The 25,784-nt window shown below is 38.7% G+C and overlaps 1 protein-coding gene across 2 annotated transcripts in view; it reads left to right on the top strand.

Annotated features, from left to right (window-relative positions):
* SMAD2 (SMAD family member 2) overlaps positions 1-25,784 on the top strand; it is an 89,672-nt gene continuing 63,888 nt past the window's right edge. The window contains exons 1-3 of one of the 2 annotated variants that reach the window (XM_011949359.1): positions 6,585-6,658; positions 7,564-7,672; positions 9,587-9,685. The gene's annotated coding sequence lies outside the window, so the exon portion shown is untranslated. Of the gene's footprint in view, positions 185-6,584; positions 6,659-7,563; positions 7,673-9,586; positions 9,686-25,784 lie in introns of those variants that run through there. The other variant, XM_011949358.1, reaches the window with a different exon arrangement.

Here is a 25,784-nt window from a genome sequence, read left to right as displayed (position 1 = left end):
GGCGGCCAGGCCCGGGCCTGGGGGCGGGGCGGGAAGACAGCGGCCGGGAGTGTTTTCAGTTCCGCCTCCAATCGCCCATTCCCCTCTTCCCCTCCCAGCCCCCTCCATCCCATCGGAAGAGGAAGGAACAAAAGGTCCCGGACCCCCCGGATCTGACGGGGCGGGACCTGGCGCCACCGTGCAGGTAAAGCCTGGGCGCCCGCGGGCCTCCGGCTAGGGGTGTGTTTGCGTGCGTCCGCGGCCGGAGCGATGGCCTGTGTCACATGGCCGCGGCGGGTGGGTGCTGGGGTGTGGTGAGTTCGGGGGCTGTGGGTGCGCCGGCCCGGGCATGCAGGTTCGGGGGCAGAGAGCCGGGAAGGTACGGTGCTCGGCGGCCCGGCGCTGCCGCCTAGCCTGGCGGGGGTGGGGGTGCCTGCGTCCCTTCCCTTCGCGGCTCTAACACTCCATAGTTTGTGGTTCTGATTTTTAAAGCCGAAGGGCCAGAGCACTGGTTTCAGGAGTTGTGGGGAAGCCTTGTTAGGGGCGCGTAATAGTTTACCTACACTTTTTTTTAAGGTCCCGTAACCTTTGTTACCCATAGTAGTCTCGGGTTTTCCATGGCTTGTGTGTACTCACAAACACGCACACAGCTGATAACTGTGATCATCCTTCACTCACTTGTGAAAGTTGTTCTGCGAGTGGAGCCTATTAGTTTTTATCACACGCTTTTGGAAAAGCCCTCGAAGTGATTTCTTGTATTTCAAACTTGGTTTTCGAAATTGCAACTTAACTTTGTTCTCTTGGAGGGGATACTATCTTTGGGTCAGGTCCTTTTTTGTCTTTTATTTATCCTTACGATTTCCTTTTGATCCTAAACAGAAAATACCTGGGTTGGTTTTGTTATTCCTTCCTCTTAACACTTTAAAAGCAAAATACCACCAGTGTATTGTCAACCAAATCTTTTAAAAAGAAATCTCCAGGGAAAACGAGTTTGCAAGCAGCATTTTCTATCAAAGTCATGTCTTGTTTGTTACAATTTGGACTATCTTAAATTTGGGTGTGTGAAACTTTTAAAACGACGTGTAAAATAATTGTTAATAAATAACTTGGAGTAGTTACATCTTTTTAGAAATAGTCCTTGCAATGTGAATTTCCAAAATTCTTTTTCTCTCTTCTGACTTCATATGAATTGAACCTGATAGTTTCATATGAATGAATCGCTGGTAGGATGTTTTCCTTTAGCCTAATAATAAATTTGCTCTTACGCTGAAAATTTGCTATTCTACTTTAACCCCCGTTAAAAAAGTTTCCATCTTACAGATAAATTAGTCAAGTTGTTAAATGGAGTTTTAACAGTTTTAATACATGAATTAGTGAAGCAGAGATGGAAGAAATAATTTAAAATGAGCTTCATAAATATACCATAGTTTGAGGGTTTTTAAAAAGTTTGCCTTCGGAAAACCCATACAAGATATATAAAGAATTTCCTTTGCCAGAAGATCATTTAGCAAACATTTATATTCAAAAGTAATACTTTTATTTTTAAAGTTTCTTACCCTTTGCCGTAAACTTAGATTTGGTAGTAAATATAAATAGTTCACATCTTTCGGCATTTCTAAAGAGTATACCCACTTTTACTATAAATATTAAATTCTATTGGATTTAATTGAGTTCAAGGCAGTTCACTGGCCAGGTTTAATGTAATGTGATTGGAAACTTTGATTTTGGGGTTTTAGTAAGAAAATGCTCTTGGAGCTTGGTTTTTATACTTAGCCACACCTACTTAAGTGTGGCCACAAGCATTGTAGGTGTTCAACAAAACTTTGGTTTTTCCAGGTTGTAACCTACGTATACTTAGTCATAAGTGGTCATGTCTCTACACAGTCTGTACGCTTCATGAAATAATAGTCCTTTAGGAAACTGTGCAGGGTAATTTCCTGTTGTTTGCGACTTATCGGGCTTGGTATGTGTTTTAACTCTTGTGTAGGAATATTGGGGATGGTTTTGTGTATTTCAGCAAAACTTCTCTTTGATAGGAACAAAGATTGTTTCTATTCTACTTCAAGATGGCCAGAGGTGGTTGTCACCTTTTCATTTTCACATTGTAAATATTAGAATCGTGTTGCTATAATCTGGTTACTTCACCTTTGGGGGAATATATGTGAATGGAAAAGCTCAGTTTAGCTGTGTAAACTGTTGGGCAAAGACCTATTGAATTTTTACATTTTGCAAATATTGTCAGTTTTAAAAGACTTTCCTTATTCTTTCTTGGTTTTGATTCTGTTGGTTTTGTGCTTTAGGGCTCCAAAAACCTCGTTTTGTAGCAGCTTTAAATACAGGTGTTTTTGTAATGCATATAAAAACTGTATTTAGTGCAGCCTGGCAGATGGAGATTTATTCATATTCTTGGGACAAAGAGTCATTTTTAGAGGGTGGAGGGGGACATGTCTTTTAGATTCCTAGCCTTCTGATGGGTGTGGAAGAGCCATTTTTAGGCCCATAGTTTCTGTAAGAGGTAAGATGTTTTCCACTAAGTATTCCAAAGGTATGTCAGAAAATGTGAAACGTAAAGAATTTAAAACCAGTTTAGGAGAGGTTATGCATTTATTTTCAACAAATAACTTGTATTGAGCAAGTAGCATTTGTTCATTTATTCAACAAACAGCTTTTTCTTTGTGTCAGGTTCTGGACTAGGCAATAAAGTATCTTACCAGCAAACAAGTACACCCCTGTTCCTTAATGGAGTTAGAAAAGTGGAAACTCATGTCCCTTGCCCAATTCTCCAGTGTTCAGAGTAAGACAGTTGTTAGTGTACAAATCAGGGGCACATGCGTTACTGAGCCATTCCTAAAGTATGCTTGCCTTGCTTCCTATCACATGTAACAGATAGCACTAGGGAAGATGTGAAGTGTTAACTCAGTGTCACTGGGAACAATTGTCACCAGTTTTACGCAGCTTATACAAACTGAAGATACAGCCAGTCTTTCAGAAACATGTTTATTGCTGAACAGATGTACACTTGTAGAGCTAAGCTTCATCTGACCTTAATTTGATCACTTATTGCCCTTTAGTTACAGAAACTGGTTAAGGAAAGAAAGCAAAGTTGAATAACTCAGGTTCCAGTGGAAGGATCAGGAATAAAGTGTAAAAACAGGTAGTTAAACCGAGACCCAGGATTGGACAGCAGTCTCGTGTAGTGGAAAGGCCTTGGGTTTTGGAATCAGAGAGCCCTAGGCTAATATTTTGTTTCTCAGTTACAATATTGGGCAATTTACTGCTTAACCCCTGACGGTTGGTTTTCTGACAGAAAATGGAAGTAATAACCCCTTCCTTATTCAGTGATCACAATTAAAGTACCTAGAACATTGCCTGAGACATAAGGGTCCTCCCAAATGATTTCTTCCTCTCTTGTAGTTGTGGGTTTGTTACTTGGGCTTTTTCTAATCCAAATGATTTGCCTACACTATTATTATTGACCTATTATAAAATGTATATGAGAAGCAGACAATGAACAACAAAGGCCTGGGATAGCCAAATTGTCCCAGTCGATAGCTTAAAGCTTAGGAGAGCCTTGGAGCCCCTTAATAAGAACGCATTGGCATTTACTTAAAGTGTTTCTAACAAGCAAACTTATCTGGCTTCTAAACCTGCACTAGATTAGAAACAAGTAGATTATGGGTACTGTGGGAGGTTTAAAGGGGGTGTGGTGGGGGCTGGGTAGTAGGATGTTAGACTAGTGTCTCTTGTAAGAAAAAAACAGATAACAGCCCGGTGAGGATAACAGAGATAATCTACAAGACACAAAAATAGTCAAAGCCTGACTAGCATGTCTGAGGCCATTGAGTGCAGGACCAGACCTGAAAGCATAGTAACGAATGTTCATCAATTAGCTTAAATCATGTTTGGGGAAATCTTTTTAAGAGTGCAGTAATCTACATAATATACTTTAGATTGTCACTCAGGATGATTAAGAAATGTTCTTAAAGGGGTTGAAGATTGTGCTATAGCTTACGGTTTATTTCATGAAAGATCCACAGTACCTGTTATGACCAAGATGTTTTCATTTGTTTTGCCATTCAGACAGCCATTCAGATTCTAAGCTGAAAGGATAGCCAGCAGTAAAGAAAGGCTGTCTCAGTGTGGTAGCACCCTATGCCACCCCCTTTCTTCCGAGTAAGTAATTTTTTTGTCAGTCTACAGAAGTATCATAAAATTTCACTTGTGCTTTGACAGTAGCGTATGCTTTTCACTGTGCTTTGAGACAGAGTATGCTCGAGATTTCTAGGGTAAAGCAAGAGTGGATAGTTGGCCAGTCTCTCTGTTGAGGGTTTCTTGACTCTTGTAATGTCTGCCCAGTATTAGCATTGATAATACTGCTGCCCAGTATTAGCATTGATAAGTTCTTTGATCTCGTTTCTTCTAACCTTATTTCAGGGTTACTTTTTAAACCATCTGCACCACCAGATAATTATTGGTGACCTTGTAATGTGTAGCCTTGGCTGTTTTTAAAAATCGGATTTTTTTTTTTTTTTAGCAGTAGCACAAAAAAAAGTACTAGCCTTTTTGGTTTAAAAATGCATATTTGGAGGCTTATTGCTTGTCACTGATTAATTTTGATCATTTTTTTCAGGTTGGTGTAATTGTGATGTATTCAGTTAGGACATAATTCAATGCTGATTCTAGATTTACATCTCAAAGATAGCTCTCAGCTTCAGTTCAGCAATTTCGTGTGGGAAGAATGTAATTTTTCCAAGCCAGGTGGATTTAGACACTGCCTTTAGTTTGGTCAGATAGCCAGAAATATTAGGGCAATTCTGTGTCTTCTGTGCTTGCCTCACATTGTACAGTGTGAGTGGTTCTCCTTGGCTCTGTGCGTTCCTCTTATTTGTAACTGAGACACATTGATAGGACAGGTGCTTGATGTAGCTTTAGATTTGTACTCTTAAGAAAATAGAAATTCTAATGTGATTAATTCTTATCAAAGTTTGTAAATTTACTGTGTAATTGTCATTAATTCTCCTAGGTAGCCCTGTCATTTTTCAAAATCTGGTTTCACATTGACCTCAAGGCTGTAGAGTAGTGGAAAGTGAGGATAGACTTTAGTTGCTTCTTTTTAGTACACGTGTCTACCTTAATGTAAAGATGTGCATTTCCTTGAATAATGTATAGTGTCATACCTTCCCTCATTTTGTGGGAAAGGGGGATGTAGTTTTACATTTAATATATTCAGTAAGAATAATCTTGAGTGAACCACTGGTGTTCCATCTGTTCATTAGTTTGAGTCTCTTAAGTCAAAAAAGACTCTTGCTCTGAGGAAGTAGCATAGTAAATCTGTGATCTTACAGTTTGCCTATATTTAAAAGTAAACTACATTTTCATATGCTGCTTCAGCTACTTCCAGAAATTCTATAAAGACATAATGGTTAAGGTCTTGTAAACGTCAAGGAAATGTTCCGTCCTCATCACATCTTTCATTTCAGAATGTGGAGTGGTGAGGCCGAAGGCAGTGGCTCACGCCTGTAATCCCAGCGCTTTGGGAGGCCGAGGCGGGCCAATCGCTTTGAGGTCAGGAGTTTGAGACCAGCCTGGCCATCATAGTGAAACCCTGTCTCTACTAAAAATGCAAAAATTAGCTGGGTGTGGTGGCGGGTACCTGTAGTCCCAGCTGCTTGGGAGGCCGAGGTAGGAGACTTGATTGAACCAGGAGGCCAAGGTTGCAGTGGGCTGAGATCCTGTCACTGCGCTCCAGCCTTGGAGACAGAGTGAGACTCCATCTCAAAAAAAAAAAAAAAAAAAAGAAAACGTGGGGTGGTGAATCTTTTTTGCAGAGTCCCCTGTATAAAATCCTCATAAATGATGCTGTGGAAGCTGGGCCCGTGAGCCTTCTCCCTTGACTTGAATGAACTATTGAAACTTTTTTGTTGACCAGAGATACTTTATCTGTGACAGTGAATGCAAATTTTCCTTATTGAGATCAGCTTTTAAAATTCTCTCTTTTTTTTTTTTGAGACGGAGTTTTGCTCGTTGCCCAGGCTGGAGTGCAATGGTGCGATCTTGGCTCACTGCAACCTCCGCCTCCCAAGTTCAAGCAGTTCTCCTGCCTCAGCATCCCAAGTAGCTGGGATTACAGGCATGCACCACCATTCCCTGCTAATTTTGTATTTTTAATAGAGACGGGGTTTCACCATGTTGGTGAGGCTGGTCTGGAACTCCTGACCTCAGGTGATCCGCCCGCCTCGGCCTCCCAAAGTGTTGGTATTACAGGCGTGAGCCACTGCGCCCAGCCTAACATTCTTAATGGGCAGTTAGGTTGTAGTTCATTTTAGCTGATCAATTAAACTTTTTTTTGTAAACATTTTAGTTATCAGGAGGGTCCAGCTTTGGCCTGAGGTTGTGCATTGGCCGTTTCTGCTCTAAACCAGTAGTAGTCAGACTTAAAACATGCACACACCTGCGCACACAGCAGCAACTAGAAAGCCTTGAGAGAGAAATACGCAGAATTTCAAAATGTAAAGCAGATAAAAGGAGTAAAGCTGTTCTGTAGAAGGAAGAATAGGCAGTTGTTGAAGTCCTGCCTGATCAGTTTTCCTCTCATTCTCACCACTAGGAAGCCTTTGAAGCACCACTGAACAGTAGGTCTTGGAGAAATTTTTGCTGTAGACCTGCTCTATCTTAACAGGTAGCTGCCAGCCACATGTGACTATTTAGCACTTGAAATGTGGCTGCTGTGACTGAGAAACTGAACGTTAAATTTTACTTAATCTAAATTTAGATAGCCATATGCAGCTGATGGCTACTGTATTAGCACAGATGCCCAAGGACATTTACATCATTGTATAAAGTTGTGTTGGGTGGCACTACTCTAGACTTTCCTTTAATTGAACTTTTACGTCCTGAGGACCCCACTCACGTGATTTGACGTGGTATTAGTTGCTGCTTCAGAAGAGGGTCAGGATAGACTGGGAATTTGAAGAGCAATTGGAGTACTTGTACTTTATATTTGTGCTGATTTGAGTCTGGGCCTGTGTAGTGTTGTCATAGGTGCTTTTTTTTTTTTTTTTTAATAATCTGGGAGTGATAAACCAATATGTAAGTTATATGTTTACAAGTTGATTATAGAGTTGTGGATTCAACAAAACTCATTATAGGTGATAGGAATATAACTCCTAGGTAAAAACAAAAACAAAAACAAAACAAAACAAACAAAAACGAATAGGTGGTCTCTTTACACAGCAGTCCCTATTTAATGTGAACTTTTGCTAAAATAATAATTTTCTTGAATTAAATTCAAGCTTGCATTAGGTGTGACAGTCCATAAAGTTGAACACATCAATGTTTTCTGTTTGCTTTTGTTGAAAAGAAATCACCCATCATTCTCCATGAGGGCCAACCTAGCTTTCCAGTTGGCAGTGTCTTTCCTTACTAGCTTACGCTTTGGAAAGAACATAGTTATAGTGATAATTGAAAAATCTGTTTTTAAAAAATTGGCTTTTATGTATTTTAATTTTTTTGAGGTTTTCTGTTATCCCAGTTACTAATGAATTATTTGACTAAAATTCTGCTGCTTTTTTCTCTGCCTTGTAGTATGTTTGAACATATATTGCTAAAAATCTGGGTCTCCATAGAGGATTGCTTCCAGGACCCTCCTGCAGGCACCAGAATCTGAGAATGCTGAAGTCCCTTATATAAAATGGTGTAGAATTTGTTTCATGCACGTTTTATTGTTATTCTTAAATTGTCTCTAGATTACTTAATATCTAATATAATGTAAATAGTTGTTATTCTGTATTGTTTTAGAAATGATGAGAAAAAGTCTGTGCATGTTCAGTACAGTCACAGTTTTTTCCTGAATATTTTCTATCCATGGTTGGTTTAATCCATGTATTTGGAACCCACAGATAAGGAGGATTGACTGTACAGTGATTTTATATTATTTCTAGTGGGACCTTAGATGTTGTAGATGAGGCAGCACCATCATATTTAAAGTATGTTATATTGAAATAATTAACCTTGGTTTTCTTTTGAAATAAAAATTCACATAGGTATTTGGGGAATATTTTGTATTTCCCTGCAGTTTGAAGATTTGAAATTTCTCTTCCCTCCATACCTTTTAAAAGTGCAATCTACATTTGCACTGTACATTTAGTCACTATCTGTCCTTGACTTCAACTTTGTGAAATTTTTTTTAACCATTTTTTTTCATATTTCCCTTCCTACTGGCCTTCCAGATGAACTGCCAAGTTTAGCAGTCTCTTCTCAATGATCATACCTTCTTCAGTGTTTGCTGTTATTGTTTATACTGTCTTTATCTAAATTTCTTAAAATGAGACAGACACAAGTTAGGCCCATTCTTCCTACTGTAAACAGATGAAAATGTTGGATAAAATATAAAACAAGTTTTCTCTTATGTATATAGGTTATCTTAAAGGGGGAGGGAAAGTGCCCAGGTACTAGAAACTTAGAAAAATCAGTCAACTTTAAGGAAAGTCTGGCTGTGGGGCATTTACTAGAGATAAGATTCAGTAGCTGGGGCTGAGATTATAATACCATTCAATGAAAGGAGACAGAACTCTGGGAACTGTGTGCTTAAAAAAATTAAAAAATAAAAACTGTTCTCATATCATTGAAACATCTGGGGCTTCTGGGAGAAAGAAGCCTCAGACCTCTCTATGGAGGAACTGGAAAAACAGGCTTTCGGTGGACTTAAATATCACAGCAAGGCAAGGCAGGGTCAATGAAAACAAATCTACAGCTGTATGTGGAATAGTGAATTTTTATATACGTAATACATGACTGCAATCCAAAATTCAGGGATATGCATTGAAGAGTCTCTTTATCGGTCTGTTCTTTGCCATACAGTTGCCAATCTCAAAGTTTTGGAATTACAGGTGTGAGCCACTGTGCCTGGCCAGATGTGTGAATATATCATCAGTCCTCTGTTGAACGTTTAGATGATTTCCAGTTTTGTGGTATTAAAAACAATGCTACAACAAATAACTTCGTTTATATAGCATTTTGCTCCTTTGCAGGTTTGTCTGTAATATAGTTTGCTAGGAGTAGTTCAAAGAATATCTACATTTGTAATTTATTTTAGAGAATGTGCTTCATTCATTTTTTTCGAATAACACATGCACGTGGTATAAAAGTCAAAGAGAACAAAATAGTAAATACTGAGAAAACTAAGTCTCCTTCACATCTCCTACCTCCTGGTGCCCAGTTGTGTTTTCCAGAAATGTAATCACTGTTACTAGCTTCTCGTTTATCCTTCTAGAGTTGCTCTGTCCAGTGTGATAGCCACTAGCCACACGTGGCTATTGAACTCTTGGAATTGAGATGGACCACAAGCGTCAAATACACACTAATTTTCTAACAGTACAAAAACAGAATGTTGAATATTTCAGTGGTTTTTAATACCGATTGCAAATTGAAATAGTATTTTGGATATATTGGGTTAAATTAATAAAATTATTAAATTATGATTTCATCTTGTAATTCCTGTTGTGATGGCATCAGGAAATGGGATCTTTGGGAGATAATGAGCCCTCATGAATGGGATTAGTGCCTTCATGAAAGAGACCCTTGTTAGCATTCTGTCCTCCATGTGTAGATACCCGAAAAAAGCGGCAGTCTGCAACCCAGAAGAGGGCCCTTACTTGGAACCTAACCATGCTGGTACCCTGATCTCGGACTTGCAGCCTCCGGAACTGTGAGAAATAAATTTCTGTTGTTTATAAGCCACATAGTCTATAGTACTTTGTTATAGCATCCTGAACTGACTAAAGCACACCTGTTTCCACTTTTTCATGTGGCTGATAGAAAATTTAACAGTCTATGGTTTGCATCCTGTTTCTGTTGAATAGCACTGGTCTAAATAAATCCATACATATATAAATATGTACAAATATAAGAATTCTTGTTTAAAATTTTTTTCTTTTGCATTGTAATCTTTGGAATCAGAAATCTGCCGAGATGTTGGTAAAGAGTGGTTAAAAACTGTTCTTTATGGCCCCATCAATCACCCTTATCCATTTATCATTATAGCTCTCATCAGTGAAGGTTCTGCTTCCATTGACATTTACGGTGTTCACTTTGGAGAGAAGGTGCCATTGTTTTGGCTTCGTCTTTTTTTAAGTTGCTCCAATTTGCACTGGTTGCCTCTATACCTAGTACACAGCAGTCATCCTGAGATTCGCCGTCACTAGCATATTAGGGATTGCCTTCATTTTTTCTTCTTTGTTAGATCTCCTGTTGTTTCTTTATGTGTGCGTGTATGTATATATGTGTGTGTGTGTGTGTGTGTATATATAGATATATATATATTTTTTGAGACAAGGTCACACCCTGTTGTCCAGTTGGAGTGTAGTAGGGTGATCATGGCTCACTGCAGCCTTGCACTCCTGGGCTCAAGTGTAGATTGTATTCCTTTTTGTTTTGCTAGTATCTCCTTTTGATGAGACATATTCTTCAGGACCTTTCTGGAGAGTGTGTTGGCACGGGGAGGGAGGGGCGGGGGCGGTAAATACTTGGAGATACTGCATGTCTGAAAATGCCTTTGTTCTGGGTAACATAAGTCTAGGTTGGACTTTTGTTTTTTTTGAAAAATTATGAAGTCCAGGATTACGAAGCCATTGCTCTCTTGACTTTATTTACAGTGTACTGTTGACAAAACCAAAGCCGTTTTGATTGTTTTCTGTATAACCTATTTTTTTGGGTTTTTTTTCCTCCTTGGAAACTTTAGGCCCTTTTTTTGTCCTTGGCATTCTGGTTTCGCTACCATGGGCCTTCATGTAGGTTTGTTTTCATTTATTTTACTGGGGTCTTGATGGGCCCTTTCCATCTGGAAACTCCCATCTTTCAGTTCAGGGGCTTTTTCTTAATTTATCTATTTGACTCCCCTACTCTGCATCTCTGTATTTGGAATTGCTGTTGGGACATTAGACCTCTGGAACCAGCCTTCCAATTTTTTTCGCTTTTTCTCTACTGTTTCCTGTCTTTCTTTTCTCATTTCTGGAAGATTTCTTCTACTTTATCTTCTAGCACTTCTATTGATTTTTCCCCCCTATTTCTGCTGTCATGAGCTATCAAGCTACGCAAGAGCTGTTCAGTTCTCTGAATGCTGTGTTTGAGAGCATGCTGCTCTTTCTTCAGGGTTGCTAAGTCTTGTTTCTCTGGCCATATTGATGTTTTAAAAATGTTTTCTTTCTCTGTATAGTCTTTTCTTGAGGCTGATTTTTTTCTGATTTTGTTTGACGTTTTTCCTCAGATAAAGTAATTCTTAAGAAGTGGGGATCTAAAAAGCTGATCAAAAACTGAACGTGTGGGTGAAACTTGTATCCTTTCAGTTTCACTGGAGAGGGATCTGAGCAGGCTGTTTGTTGGTAAACTCCCAGTATTAGCATCTGTATGCCTTTCCTCCTGGGTTGGTCAGGTACCCTGGTGAAGTCTTTTGATCTGAATAACTGGGCGGAGATCTGGCTGCTAGTATTTGGGAGCCAGAACCCAGTGGAGGAAGAGGTTTGGGAGTTGATGTTTAGCATAGTGTGCTTATGTTCATTAACACCCTCTTTTCTTTCTATTTATACCCAGGCCATCTCCTAGTCGAGGGATTGTTGTTTTCCCCTTTGCAGAAAGTAAACGTTGAGGCAGAGGATTAGTTAACCAGAGACAGTAGGGGCGCAAATCTAAGAACTGAATTCTTTTCTACAAAGCTCTAACAAGTACCACCTATTACTCCTTTCCCCGCCTGGCCCTCAGTTCTTGCCGTGACTTACTGTTGGTTCCTTAACTTTTTGAGGATTTCTGTGTTAATCGTTTGTGTTCAGCTTTCCCTACAGCTAGCCTAGAGTTAGTAGTTTCTGATCTGTTCAATTACTACTCACCCATTTTCCAGCCATTAAAAGTTTGCTTCTGTTTTCTCCTTACCTCTTCTCCCTATCATGAGGTTTCTGCTTTTTAAATATTCCCTTGGTCGGGTGTGGTGGCTCATGCCTGTAATCCTAGCACTTTGGGAGGCTGAGGCAGGAGGATCGCTTGAGTCCAGGAGTTAAAGCCTGGGCAACGTAGGGAGAACCCATCTCTTAAAAAAAAAATTCTTTATTATGGTTTTTAATAGACTGTTTTCATCTGCAATGCAATGGTAAGTTAAAAGTTTTCCATGAAAAATTTTTTACCAATAACTCTCCAAAAGAATTGAAATAGAATAATGTGTAACTCCAAGTCAGTGGGGATGAGGGGTGCAAATGAAGAGAATTTGATCACTCCAGTATAAGGTGGGGAAGAATAAAAAAGCAAAGAAAAATGGATAGATATTAGAAAACACAAAATAAGATGGTAGAAAATAAGCTCAGATATCTCCATAAACTCAATACGTAATCTCAGATTAAACTTGCTGGCTAAAGGAGATCAAAAATTAAAAAAATCCAGCCAGCTGTATTTTACAAGTGAAGATGTTCCTAAAAGTATGATGACATAGGTTAAAAGCAAAGGAATGGAAAAGAGATACTAGGTATAATTTATAAGGTAAAATTGGAAGAATTACAGGGATAAATCAAATCTGTAATTGTAGTAGAAAATTTTAATGTACCTCTCAGTAATTTATGAAAAGGCATAGGTAGATTTAAAAAACTACAAGGCTATAAAGGATTAGAAGAGTACAATTAGCAAGCACCCAACAATTACAGTTGATACATTCTGTAAGGAGAATTGCTTGAACCCATGAGGCAAAGGTTGGAGTGAGCTGAGATTGCACCACTGCACTCTAGCCAGGGCGACAGGGTGAGACTCCATCTCAACAACAACAACAAAAATAGTACCTTTGGTTTAGTGTATGTAACTAAGTTGAAAAGAGTGCCAAGATTGATAGAGGAGAAAAAAAATGGACAAATGTATTGGAAATGAAGAGGTGGTGTAACTGCAGACAAATTGAGATTTTAAAACTGCAAGAATACTGTGAACAGTTTTATTTCTTTAAATTTGGAAACAGGTAAAGTGGACAATTTCTAGCAAAATAAATTACATAGTTGGCTTAATAAGAATTAGAAACTTCACTAGATTATGATTTAAAAATTTAAAAGTCGGCCGAGCGTGGTAGCTCACGCCTGTAATCTCAGCACTATGGGAGGCTGAGGTGGGCGGATCACGAGGTCAGGAGATCGAGACCATTCTGGCTAACACGATGAAACCTCGTTTCTACTAAAAATACAAAAGAAAATCAGCCAGGCCTGGTGGCGGGCGCCTGTAGTCCTAGCTACTTCGGAGGCTGAGGCAGGAGAATGGCGTGAACCTGGGAGGCGGAGCTTGCAGTGGGCCGAGATAGTGCCACTGCACTCCAGCCTGGGCGACAGAGCAAAAAAAAAAAAAAAAAAAGAAACATAAAGTCATGTTGGAAATATACCTATACCAGACTGGGCGTGGTGGCTACCACTTCGGGAGGCTGAGGTGGGTGGATCACTTGAAGTCAGCAGTTCGAGACTAGCCTGGCCAACATGGTGAAACCCCATCTCTATCAAAAATAACAAAAATTAGCCAAGCGTGGTTGCAGGCGCCTGTAATCCCAGCTAATCAGGTGACTGAGGCAGGAGAATCACTTGAACCCAGGAGGCAGAGGTTGCAGTGAGACAAGATTGTGCCACTGCACTCTAGCCTCGGCGACAGAGTGAGATTCTTTCTTAAAACAAAACAAAATAAATATACCTGTACCAATATAAAATTTTAAGTCCTCAAGGAAAACACCAGACTGCAAATGAAAACCCCATATGGACAAGTGCAACCAAACATGAGGAATTAACTCAAATCTTATACAAAATGTTACAGGAAAATTACTTTGCAAGGCTACTATAATCTTGATACCCCAACCGGATAGTGTGAGAAGGGTATATAGGCTGCATTCTCACCAATGAATGTGGCAATAAAAATTGTAGTTTGTAAAATGTTAGCATTTACTCAAAACAAAAATACCATGACTAATTAGGGTTTGTCTCAGGAATGTAGTGATGATTAAACGTTAGAAAACTCGTAAATGAAATTCATCATGTTACCACATTAAAGGAGAAAAGTCATATAACTTTGGACAACGGGAAAGCATGTGATAACATTTAGTGTTTCTTCGTGACAAAAATTCTTAGAAAACGAATACAAGAGAACTTTCGAAAGAGTGTTAAAAAAACACAGAGTACTGACAGCATAATTCCATCTATATGAATTTCTAGAACAGGTAAAATTAATACTCAGTGACAGAAGTCAGTAGTTGCCTGGGATGGGGAGGGTGGATAGACTGAAAAGGGACATAAGGGAGACATCTGAGATGCTGGAAATGTTGTCTTGTTTGGGATGGTGGTTACATGAGTGTAAACATTTGTTAGAATTATTGATTTCATGCTCGCTCATGGCTCACGACCCTCAGTTTAGAGAAATTGTAGAGTGCAGCGTGTGGTGAAATGTCTCATCTAGCTAAGTGTGTGTATATACTAGCTTGCAGTGTAAAATGTACTTTTTACTGTGGGACTTTTTTTGGTTAAAAAGTTTGAAAGCTTCTGCCCTAGAAGAGCTTTTACATAGTATAAAATGATATATGCCAGCGTATTCGTAGCAGGTTGTGAGAGAGGAAAATTGGAAACCTAACTAATCATCCAGAGTGAATGGACAATGAACTGTGCTAGTCATAAAATGGAATGCCATGTGACAGCTAAAATGAATGAACTTAGGATTTAGGATTATATATGTATCAGCATGTACTGAACAGTATCAGACTTTCATATAAGTTTATAAAATGTACAGAACTGTATTGTACGGATACAATATGCAGCAAAACTGTTAAATGACCATGGGGGAACATCAGGATAGTGATTATCTCTGAGAAGCAAGGGGGAGGGAAATGGTATCAAAAAGGAATGCATGAGCTTTAGCTGTATCCATATCTTGTCTTATTTCTTACATCTGATCAAGTACTGCAAAATGCTAAGATAAGACAGCTAGATGGAAAATACAAGAGTGTTCGGTATAATATTTTTGTATAGTTTAAGTCTCCATTTACAATAAAAACCAAGATACCTGGAGAAATAAGGAAATTTAACAAGATGTAAGGTTTTTTATGGAGAAAATTATGCATCTTATCAATAGATAATAAATAAATGGAAATATTCATTTGCATAGTAGGAGTACTTGATATCATAAATATGTTTTCCATAAACTAATATAAATTCATTGCACTTCCAGTCAAAATCCTGTAGGATTTTTGTAGAACATGCTAAACTTAAAGTAAACAGCAATACTACACATCTGAAAAGTAAGGAAGGAGGATCACCCTGGCAAATATCAAGACTAACTAGAAAGCAGTAGTAATTAATATTCTCTTACATTGATGTTAAGTGTGAACAAATAACAGAAAGTGTGTGATCAGTACTTTATTTAGTATGAATTTGCTATGCAGCAGAAGTGGCATTATGACTTAGCGAAAGGTAAACTTGAATACACAGGCTGTCCTTATGAGAGATGGTTAGATCACTGTCTCACCTCTTAAAACCAAATTTCTGATCTTTCTTTTAGAAACTTTATTTGAAAAGTAAAACTGAAGTGTCCATAAGAATATCTAGAGGGGATTCTTTGTATTACATTGGGGTATTTATTTGTGCCTCACATTCCCCATTTGTAAATAATAGTACCTACCCCAGTTGGTTCTTAGGATTTGGAATTCTTGCTTACTGGACTCTTAGTCTTAAGCACTCAGTAAATGTTTCCTACCATATTTAGAGGCAGAGCAAGATTTCTTTGAAAAGAGGCAAGGTAGTGTTGTAAAAGATTTTTAATTAAAATATAACTTTATGTGTTCCAAAAGACAATATAAAATGAAAAGTCATTCTAAGGATTTGGAGATTTTTTTGTAATACATACTCAGTGATAGAGTTATGTCAGAATAAAAACAGTAAGAAAAGGACCACGTAGTTGAGGACTCTGCAAAGAATATGTACTGTTTAATTAAATGTGCAGAGAATGCTATTTGTCAACCTAGAGTATAGAGTTAATAACTTGAAGGCTTTACTACAAGTTCAGGATAATTAGAACTCTTACCTTATTGAAACTTTTCGGTGAGTAATCTTAGAATCCTAATTTTACTGAGATACCATTTGGTAAGCTGACTTATTCAACTGTAAAGATAAAGTCTTTGTGTTCTTTTGAAATCTGCATTATGTAAGTATCACTTGTTGCTGAAATTAGAATTAGTGTCTGAACTTAGATTTCAATTCTGCAGATGTTGAACATTTATTTCAGTAGAGAATTTGCTGCCACACCATTGAAGGAAATCTGTATATTCTGTAAATGACTCATTCATATTTTGATGGCAACTTGATCATGTCTAGTTTTCTTTTTTGTGTTTCATTTGTTTTTAACCTGGAACACATCGTTATGTGTTCCTTGTCAACCTACATTCAGTCTATTTACACTTCAAAAATATTGGCTAAAAATACTTCAGTTTTTAAAATAAAAGCTTAACTGAGATGTATTATCAGCATTGCTTAACAACAAATGTTATTTTATTACATAATTTTAAAATTTTCCAGAGATATTAGACAGATGTCAGCCAGCTGTGGTTACTGAGACATGCAAAGGTAAGGCTGGTAACTTTAAGTGTTCACTTAGTTCCAAAATGGTTTTAACTCCTCTTGGAAGACGTGGGGCACTGAAATCATGTGGCAATACCAGGTCATGTGGCCATTCAGATGACCCAGAATAGGCTTAACTTAAGGTAGTTTCATTTCAGTGAAGAAAAAATACTGTAAAGGTTTTATAGAAAACTTTTAGGAATACAGCTTAACTCGTAAGAAACATTTCTCCTGACAAAAGTGTAACAGAAGCTGGGTGCGATGGCTCATGCCTGTAGTCCCTGTGCTTTGGGAGGCCGAGGCAGATGGATCATCTGAGAGGTCTGGAGTCTGAGACCAGCCTGGCCAATATGGTGAAACCCCGTCTCTACTGAAAGTACAAAAAATTAGACCAGCGTGTTGGCACCTGCCTGTAATCCCAGCTACTCCAGAGGTTGAGGCAGGAGAATTGCTTGAACCCGGGAGGCGGAGGTTGCAGTGAGTCAGGTCACGCCCTTGCACTCCAGCCTGGGCAACAAGAGTGAAACTCCGTCTCAAAAGAAAGTGTTACAGAAACGATTTACTCTCATTCCTCCTAATGCTGGAAATCACTTTTGTTTTTGCTGTTTATACAGAAGCTTCATTTTTTATTCATTTTTTAAAGCTAAATTCTTATGAATGGAGTAATTGAACAAAAGATACAGATACTTCTAGAGAGATTCTTCTTAAATTTTGCTTTTTCTATCAGTTTTTCGCAAGGAACAGAGATATTACTCATGTTAACTCAAAAAGAGGTTTTGTTCTGAGGATATAATTGTGGAGTTGGAACAGGTCTGGACAGTCCTCAGAAACCAAGCCTAGAGACTGGCCGCTCTGCTTTTCTTCAAGACACCAGTTGTCTCAGCTAGCCCCAGCACACACCCTTACTTACACATTGATTGCTATCTCCCGAGTCTACCGTATTTTATGCTGTCTCCTGGCCATGTGATGAACATAGCTACTTACATAAAGGCATGTATAAAACTGACCCTTTAGCCTTCAGGGTTGTTTCTCTTTCCTCATTCCAAATAGTGATGAATGTACCACTACATGCTACATTAGGTAGTTGGTCACATTAGTTGTGTTTCAATCCTTTTCCCTAAACTGCACATCCAGTAGATCAGCAAAATGCAAATTGTCACTGAAATAAATAAAGTAATACTCCTATCATTAGCAGTAATTTCTGTCTTCATCTTTTTAATCTGCACTGGTCTTATTTTCCCCTCATCTTCTACCACAGTGCTTCCTGTGCACCATATTTTAGTGATAACCTAAATTTTTCATCTCTCCTAGAACATTTCCTGTCGTTAGAAAACATGCTGAACTTCCCACCTGGTGTACTCTCTCTCTTAATACTTGTGCTCTGGTGTCAACTTGAGTGACACCTTTCCTTTCCAAAGGTTGAATTAATCCTGTTCTCCGTGCTAGGATAAGACTGTGCTGCATACTACGGTGTCTGTAGTTGGCTCCTCTAGAGCATATTTTGTGGCACAGAGTAGGATTCCAACAGGGGCCAAAGGTAGCCAGGTACACTTTTTGCTGCCCAATAGTGCCAGGTTTTTAGTTGGTAGATTATTACGTGTGTTTGATGGAGTTTTGTGTATTTGCTTTATTTTATCAACTTACATACTACAGTGCTTATTTGTGTGTCGTATTACAGTTTAACCGGGCTATTGTTAAGTTCACTGTTGCTCTTTTATTTGCATTACAATTCCTTAGTTATGCGCAAACCTCACTTTCCCACCATTCCTACTATATTGCTAAAGAAAGTTACATAATCCTATTATTGACTCCTTTCAAATTTTTAGTGTTTGAACCCTAGTTGGACTCCCAGGGTTGCTGATGCAGTATTGTTATGTGGCATTCCATACATCCCTAAAAAGGGTTGACATGGCCAAATTTATGAAATTTGGCATGCTATGTTGCCTCTTCCTGGAGGGAGGCCTTGGGACCAGTCTCCTGAATTGAGCTTGAGGATGCATTAATTTTTTTTCTGTTTTGAGTGGCGTGAGTATGATTCTATTAGGTTATGGCCATTATTTTCTTTTCTTTTTTGAGATGGAGTCTCGCTCTGTTGCCCAGGCTGGAGTGCAGCGGCGTGGTCTTGGCTCACTGCAACCTCTGCCTCCTGGGTTCTCCTGCCTCAGCCTCCTGAGTAGTTGGGAGTATGGGCACTTGCCACCTTGCCCAGCTAATTTTTGTGTTTTTCGTAGAGACGGGGTTTCACCATGTTGGTCAGGCTGGTTTTGAACTCCTGACCTCGTGATCCACCGGTCTCAGCCCCCGCCTTGGCCTCCCAAAGTGCTGGGATTACAGGCGTGAGTCACCACATCCAGCAGTTAGGGCCATTATATTTTCTAACAAATTATACCAAGGGCTGAATATCTTCAGTTTGAGGACTTTTTTGAGAACATTCTTTTGATCATTTAAAGTTCTTTTTTGAGCTTTTACTTAGTTTCTTTTTTAGTAAATATACAGTTGACCCTTGAACAATGTGGTGGTTGGGATGCTGTCCTCCTGCACAGTGAAGAATCTGTATATAACTTTTGACTCTCTTAAAACTTATTACCTACTGTTGACTGGAAGCCTTACCAATACATAAACAGTTGATTAACCCATATTTTGTATGTCACATGCATGATAAACTGTATTCTTTAAGCTAGAGAAAAGAAACTAAGAAAATCATAAGGAAGAGAAAATATACTATTCACTTAGTGGAAGTGGATCATCATGAAGGTCTTCATCCTCATTGTCTTCATTCTGAGTAGGCTGAGGAGTAGTTGGTCATGCTGTCTCACAGGTGGAAGAGGCAGACTGGGAGTCAGGCACATTCAGTGTAACTTTATGAAAATAAGTAATTTTTGCCTGACTTTTTTGCATTTCCATTTCTCTGAAAATGTTTCTGTGTGGTACCAATCCTCCTTACACCTTTTGCTTTAGTTTCAGTGCCCATGGCATAGAAGAATCTGTGTTATAAGTCAAAAGCAGCCTTGAATAACTGGAACCATATATATATATATATAGCTAGATTGTCCTATGTCTTTTGTTTTCTGGCACTGCTTCTTCTGCATCTTCTTCCTCATCATCTGGAGCTGATTTAGAAGCACTGGTCTCCATTATGTTGTCTTCTGTTAATTCCTCTGATGTGGAGTCTGTTAGCCCTTGAATTTCTCTAAAAAGATCTGTTATCTTGAAGCCCTTCACTCCTCCCCCCCCCCTTTTTTTTTTGGCCATATCCACAGTCTCTTATGATTTCCTCGATAGGCTCTGGTGTAAATCCTGTGAAGTCAGGCATATCTGTACACTGTTTTCTCCAGTAGGAATGTATCATTTTGGACTTGATGACTTTCGTGGCTTTTTTCTATAACAGCAATGGCATCTTCAATGGCGTAATCCTTCCACACTTTGGTGACACTATCAGAGTTCTTTTTCGTAGCACTGACAGTCTTTTCCATGGAGTACTGTGTGTAATAAGCCTTAAAGGTTCTTACGACTCCCTGATCTAGAGGCTAATTTAGAGATGTTATTAATGTCCTCTGGGACAAGTAGATAACTTTGACACATTTGGTGTTGGAATCATGGGGTTATGGGTTACCAGGGGCATTGTCCAATGTCAAAAGACTTTAGAACGCAGTCCTTTACTGGCAGGGTACTTGACTTCAGGGACAAAGCATTGGTGGAACAAATCCAGAAAATGGGTTCTGGCTGCCCTGGCCTTTTTGTTGTGGCAGCTGGTATTTATCTTTTCCCTTCAAGGACTGGAGGTCAGCAGCCTTATAGAGAAGGGCAGTCCTAATCATAAACCTGACTGTATTTGCACAAAACAATAGAGTTAGCCTGTCCTTTCCTACCTCAAATCCTGGTACTTGCTTCTCTTTTTACTAATAAATGTCCTTTGTGGCAGTTTTTCCCCTAGAGTAGAGCACTTGCATCTGCATTAAAATCCTGTTCAGGCAGACACCCTTTCTCCTCAATGATTTTCTTAATGGCACCTGGGAACTCATCTACTTTGGTTGGCAGAAGCTCCTTTCCTGTTATCTTGACATTTCTTAAGCCACACCTCTTTCTAAATTCTCAGACATCTTTTGCTTTCATTAAATTTTCCAGCTTTAGATCCTTCACTTTAATTTTGCTTTAAGTTGTCATATAATGACTGCACTTTTTCTCAAACCATATGATAGTCTATAGGTACGCCTTTCTTTATAGCAATCCTGTACCCACATAAAACCTGAATTTTCAATATGAGATAAAAAGTTGTTTCACAGAAGGTGCAAGGTCTTCACACCTGCTGGCGTAGCTGCAGTGACAGCTTCACAAATTTCTTTTTTTTTTAAACAGTAGTTCTTACACTGGATTCATTTATCTCGAAATGGCGGGCAACTGCAGCTGCAGACCTCAGTCTGCGGTACATACCAAGCAATTGGAGTTTTTCTTGTAATGTCATGATTTTTCTCTGCTTCTTGGGAGCACTTTCAGCATCCCTAGTGATACATCATATGGATCTCATGGTGTTAGTCAAAGCTTATGGTCTTGCACTACACATGGTGAAAATTACATGAGATATGTGAGAGATCACTTTTTACTGTGATATCCAATTTACTGGAGAGAAGAACTGCTCATGCAGAGATGATTAGCCCCACTCAGTGGATACCCGCAATACTTCTGCTCACCGTGATAGCAACAGGAGGTGGCGATGAAATTATTACAGTAGTGCAGTATGTACTACCATTAATCTTATGTAGTTACGATTTAATACTTCATCTGAATGTTTACATTTCCCTTGACTGTAAATGGCTCCATGTATGGTCTGTGTTTGTGTTAAGTTTTGATCAATTTTAACTTTTTATAGTAGATTTTTGTATTTCATGGTGGTAAATGATAGGCTAGTATCTACGTGTCTTTTATGCATTTATAACATACGTTTTCTTAGTTTTTTTCAGTGTTTCTAGGCTACCTGGTTTTTCTGAGTTTTTTTTCAGATTATCTCAGATCTCCAAGACATTTTGCAATATTTCTTGAACAAAATCTGTGTATAAGTGGACCTATACAGTTTAAACTCATGTTATCCAAGGGTCAATTGTATAGCTTTTAGAACAACCATTTTGTCAGTGCCTCATGTAAGTTTGTGATGGCTGTCATTTGGGCTCTCAATTTTTGTCCTCAAAACAATACCCCTTCCACCCTCCATCCATGAACATTTGCCTACATGTACTTGCAGAGGCTATCTGCATGTACACTTCTGCATAGACCCTTCTAAGCTTACATCTTTGGTCACTTGCAACCTCCTGTCTTCTGAAATTTACAATGTGCGTTGACATGTTGAAACTTTTGAGAAGTTCTTCAGTAAAGAAGTCTGTTTATTTAGGAACTTCTTAATATGTTTGTCCAGCACCTTTTTAATTTTTTTGAATTGTAATTTACGTTGCTAAAATGCACAAACTTTAAATGTTCAGTTCTGTGAGTGTTTTTGAGATAGAGTCTCACTGTCGCCCAGGCTGCTAGAGTGCAGTGGGATGATCTCGGCTCAGTGCAACCTCTGCCTCCTGGGCCCAAGTGATCCTTTCAAGTAGCTAGGACTATAGACATGCACATGGCTAATTTTTTTCTGTATTTTTTGTAGAGAAAGGGTTTCGCCATGTTGCCCAGGCTGGTCTTGAACTCCAGAACTCAAGCGATCTGTCCGCCTCAGCCTCCCAAAGTGCTGGGATTATAGGTGTGAGCCACTGGGCCTGGCCAGTTCTTTAAGTTTTGGTAATTTGTACTCACGTGTGATTACCTCTCAAACAAGATAGAAAACATTCAGGAATTCAGTGGATTTACAGGAGCGAGGGAATAAAACAAAGATAGGGAACACTTCTATCACCCTAGAAAGGTACTTTGTGCTTCTGTCCAAACATTTCCACTTCTCTTCCTCAATGCCTATGAGACGATCATTTTGACTTGTCATTAAGCCATGGATGAAATCAGTCTATATTTTTTTGTCTTTTGCCCAGCATGTTTTTGAGACTGATCCATGTTGTGGAGTGTGTAAACTCATTCATATTTGTTCCTGAGCAGTATTCCTTTTTATGAGTACACTATAATTTTTTGTTTTCTTTTGGTATTTTGACTGTTTTTAGTTTTGGGCTATTATTAACATGGCTACTATGAACATTCTTGTACAGGTTTCTTTTTGTGGACATATGTATTTATTTTTCCTGAATGTGTGATACAGGGTAGATCTATGTTTAACTTTTTGGAACTTGACGGTTTTCCAAGTGTGCTGTACCATTTTATACTTCCATTTCGTTGGTATATGAATGTTCTAGTTGCTTGATGTGGTAGGCTGAATCATGGTCTCCAAAGATATTCAGGTTCTAATCCCAAGAACCTGTGAATGTTGTTTTATATGACAAAAGAGACTTTACAGATGTGATTAAGTTAAGGATTTTGAGATGGGGAGATTATCCTGGATTATCTGGGTGGGCTTTATATGGAATGCCAAGAGCTCTTATTAGAAGGCTGTAGAGGGAGATTTGAATGCAGAAGAGAAGGCAGTGTGACAGTGTAAGCAGAGATTGGAGTGATGTGCTCTGAAGGTGGGGAAGGGAGCACAAGCTAAGGACTACAGGTAACCACTGGAAGCTGAAAAAGGCAAGGACAAACTTCTCAGACACTCCAGGAGGATCAGTCCTGCCAACACTGTGACTTCATTGAAACTGATTTTGCTAAATTTGTGCTGTGATTGTGATTGTTACAGCAGCGATAGTATACTCATACACTCCACATCCTCACCAACATTTAGTAGTGTCAGAAAATTTTTAAACCATTCTAGATAGTGTGAAATGGTATTGCATTATGGTTTTAATTTGCGTTTTCTTGATGATTGGTGATACTAAATACCTCTTAATGTGCTCCTGTATCCTCTTTTATGAGATGTCTGTAATTTGTTCTTTTTCTGTTTAACAAAAAAGCTGAGGTTATCTTTTTCTGTGATTTTTAAATTTTGATGGTTTATGTTATACACAGTATCCCTTATCCAAAATGCTTGGGACTAGAAGTGGTTCAGGTATTTTCCAATTTTTAGAATATTTGCATTATAGTTGTATACTACAATGACCATTGTTTTTTGGGTGTCATGTTGGTACTCAAGAAGTTTCAAATTTTGGAGCAGTTTAGATTTCAGTTTTCAGATTTGGGATGCTTGGCCTGTATTTCTTTTTCTTTCTTTCTTTTTTTTTTTTTTTTGTTTCTTTTTCTTGAGACAGGATCTTGCTCTGCCTCAGCCTGGAGTGCAGTGGAGTGATCTTGGCTCACTGCAGCCTCCACGTCCCTGTGCTCAAATGATCCTCCCACCTCAGCCTCCTGAGTAACTGGGAGCACAGGCACGCACCATGCCCAGCTATTTTTTTGTTTTTTAGTAGAGATGGGATCTTGCCATGCTGCCCAGGCTGGCACCTATTTTGGCCTCCCAAAGTGCTGGGATTACAGGTGTGAGCCACCATGCCTGGCTCAACCTGTATTTCTTTTATGGTTAATGCTTTTTATGTTTTAAGGTCATGAATGTATTGTGTTTTCCTCTAAGAGCTTAAGATTCTGCTTTCCCACTGAAGATGGTATGCACTTGTGGTTGAGGCTTACTTTTTTCCATGTTGTTGAAAAGTTGTTGCAAACTATATTGACCTTGTGCTTGACTGGAAAATGAGTTGACTGTATATGTGTGGATCTGTTTCTAGACTTGTTCTGTTCCACTGAGCTTTTACTCTTATGCCTACTCTATACTCTTGATTACTAAGTCTTTTTAGTAAACCTTGAAATAAGGTGGTATAAGGCCTCCAATTTTGTTTTTCAAGAATGGTTTGGTTATTCTAGTGTTTTTTTTTTGTTTCCATATGAATTTTATATCGTATGACTTTCTTAACTCTGCTGGAATTTTGGTAGGGATTACATTGAATCCATTTATCAAATTGGAAAGAATGGACATTTAAGCAATATGAGTCTTCCAGTCTATGAACATGGTCTCTCTTTGTTCAGTGTTTTTCATTTTTCTTAGCAATATTTTTTAATTCTTAGTGTTGAGATCTTGAGTATTTTTCTTTAGATATGTAGAAAATATCTGTTGTTTCAAGCATATTTCTTGAAATTTCATTTTCAAAATGTTTTTGCTTGTAGGTAGAAATAGCTTTTGTATGTTGAATTTGCCTCTTGACCCTTTATCTTGAAACCTTGCTAAATTTACTTACTAGTTCCAGTGTTTTTGTAGATTCCATGCACTTTTCCATGGAGACAGTCATATCACTGTAGAATAAAGTCAGTTTTATTTATTTCTTTCCAGTCTATCTTTTCTTTGTTGCCTAGTTGTCCTGGCTAGAACATCCAATGCATTACTGAATAGAAAGGGTAACCGTGGATATCCTTGTCTTATTCCCAGTTGTAAGGGAGAGATTTAATGTTTCTTCATGACATATGATGCTAGCTCTAGGTTTTTAATAGATGTCCTTTTCAGATTGAAGAACATTCTTTTAGTGTTGCTGGGAGTTTTAAATTATAGATGAGTGTTGAATTAACATTTTCAAATACCTTTTTTCTTGCTCATTTGAGAGAATCATAGGTGTGTTTTCTCCTTTGTCCTATAAATGAGGTGCTTGATTTTTGAATGCTAAACCAGTTTTTCTCCGTGGGATAAATCCTGCTTGGTGATGATGACCTTTTCTCTTACGTTGCTGGATGTGATTTGCTAATATTTTGTTAAGGGTTTTTTAATCTAGTAGTAACAGACCTTTGCTATGTATTAGTATGGGATCTTGGGTCCAAGCCAATTTGTTGTCCCTTTTTAAATATCAGACAGCTGTTGTTTCTCATTCCGCAGCATCTGTGTACCTTTGTCTGGGACTGGTGGTAGCAATGTTTCCTCGCTTTCCCTGGCAGTAGAATGTGGTAGTTATTGTTACAGAGTGAAAGGTATGTTTGTGTGTGGGAGATGGGCAAGTAAGTTGTGCTCCACACATCCCCCAACTCAACAGCACATGTCTTTTGCTCTACTTTTCCCCTTGAGGCAGGGGATCTTTGCTTGCCTTTGGGTTTGGTAGACTTTCCTGCATCTCCCGTCATAGTTGAAGGCATTTGCTTTTTACGAGATGCCACCAAGTGGAGAGGAACGAGCTCTCGCCCATTTTCTGCCTTTTTTCAAGAGCACTCAGTTGAGGCCCT

The sequence above is a fragment of the Colobus angolensis genome, unplaced genomic scaffold (assembly GCF_000951035.1).
Source record: "Colobus angolensis palliatus isolate OR3802 unplaced genomic scaffold, Cang.pa_1.0 Scaffold299, whole genome shotgun sequence".
NCBI classification, from domain to species: domain Eukaryota; kingdom Metazoa; phylum Chordata; class Mammalia; order Primates; family Cercopithecidae; genus Colobus; species Colobus angolensis.
This window is presented reverse-complemented; position numbering and strand designations above follow the sequence as displayed.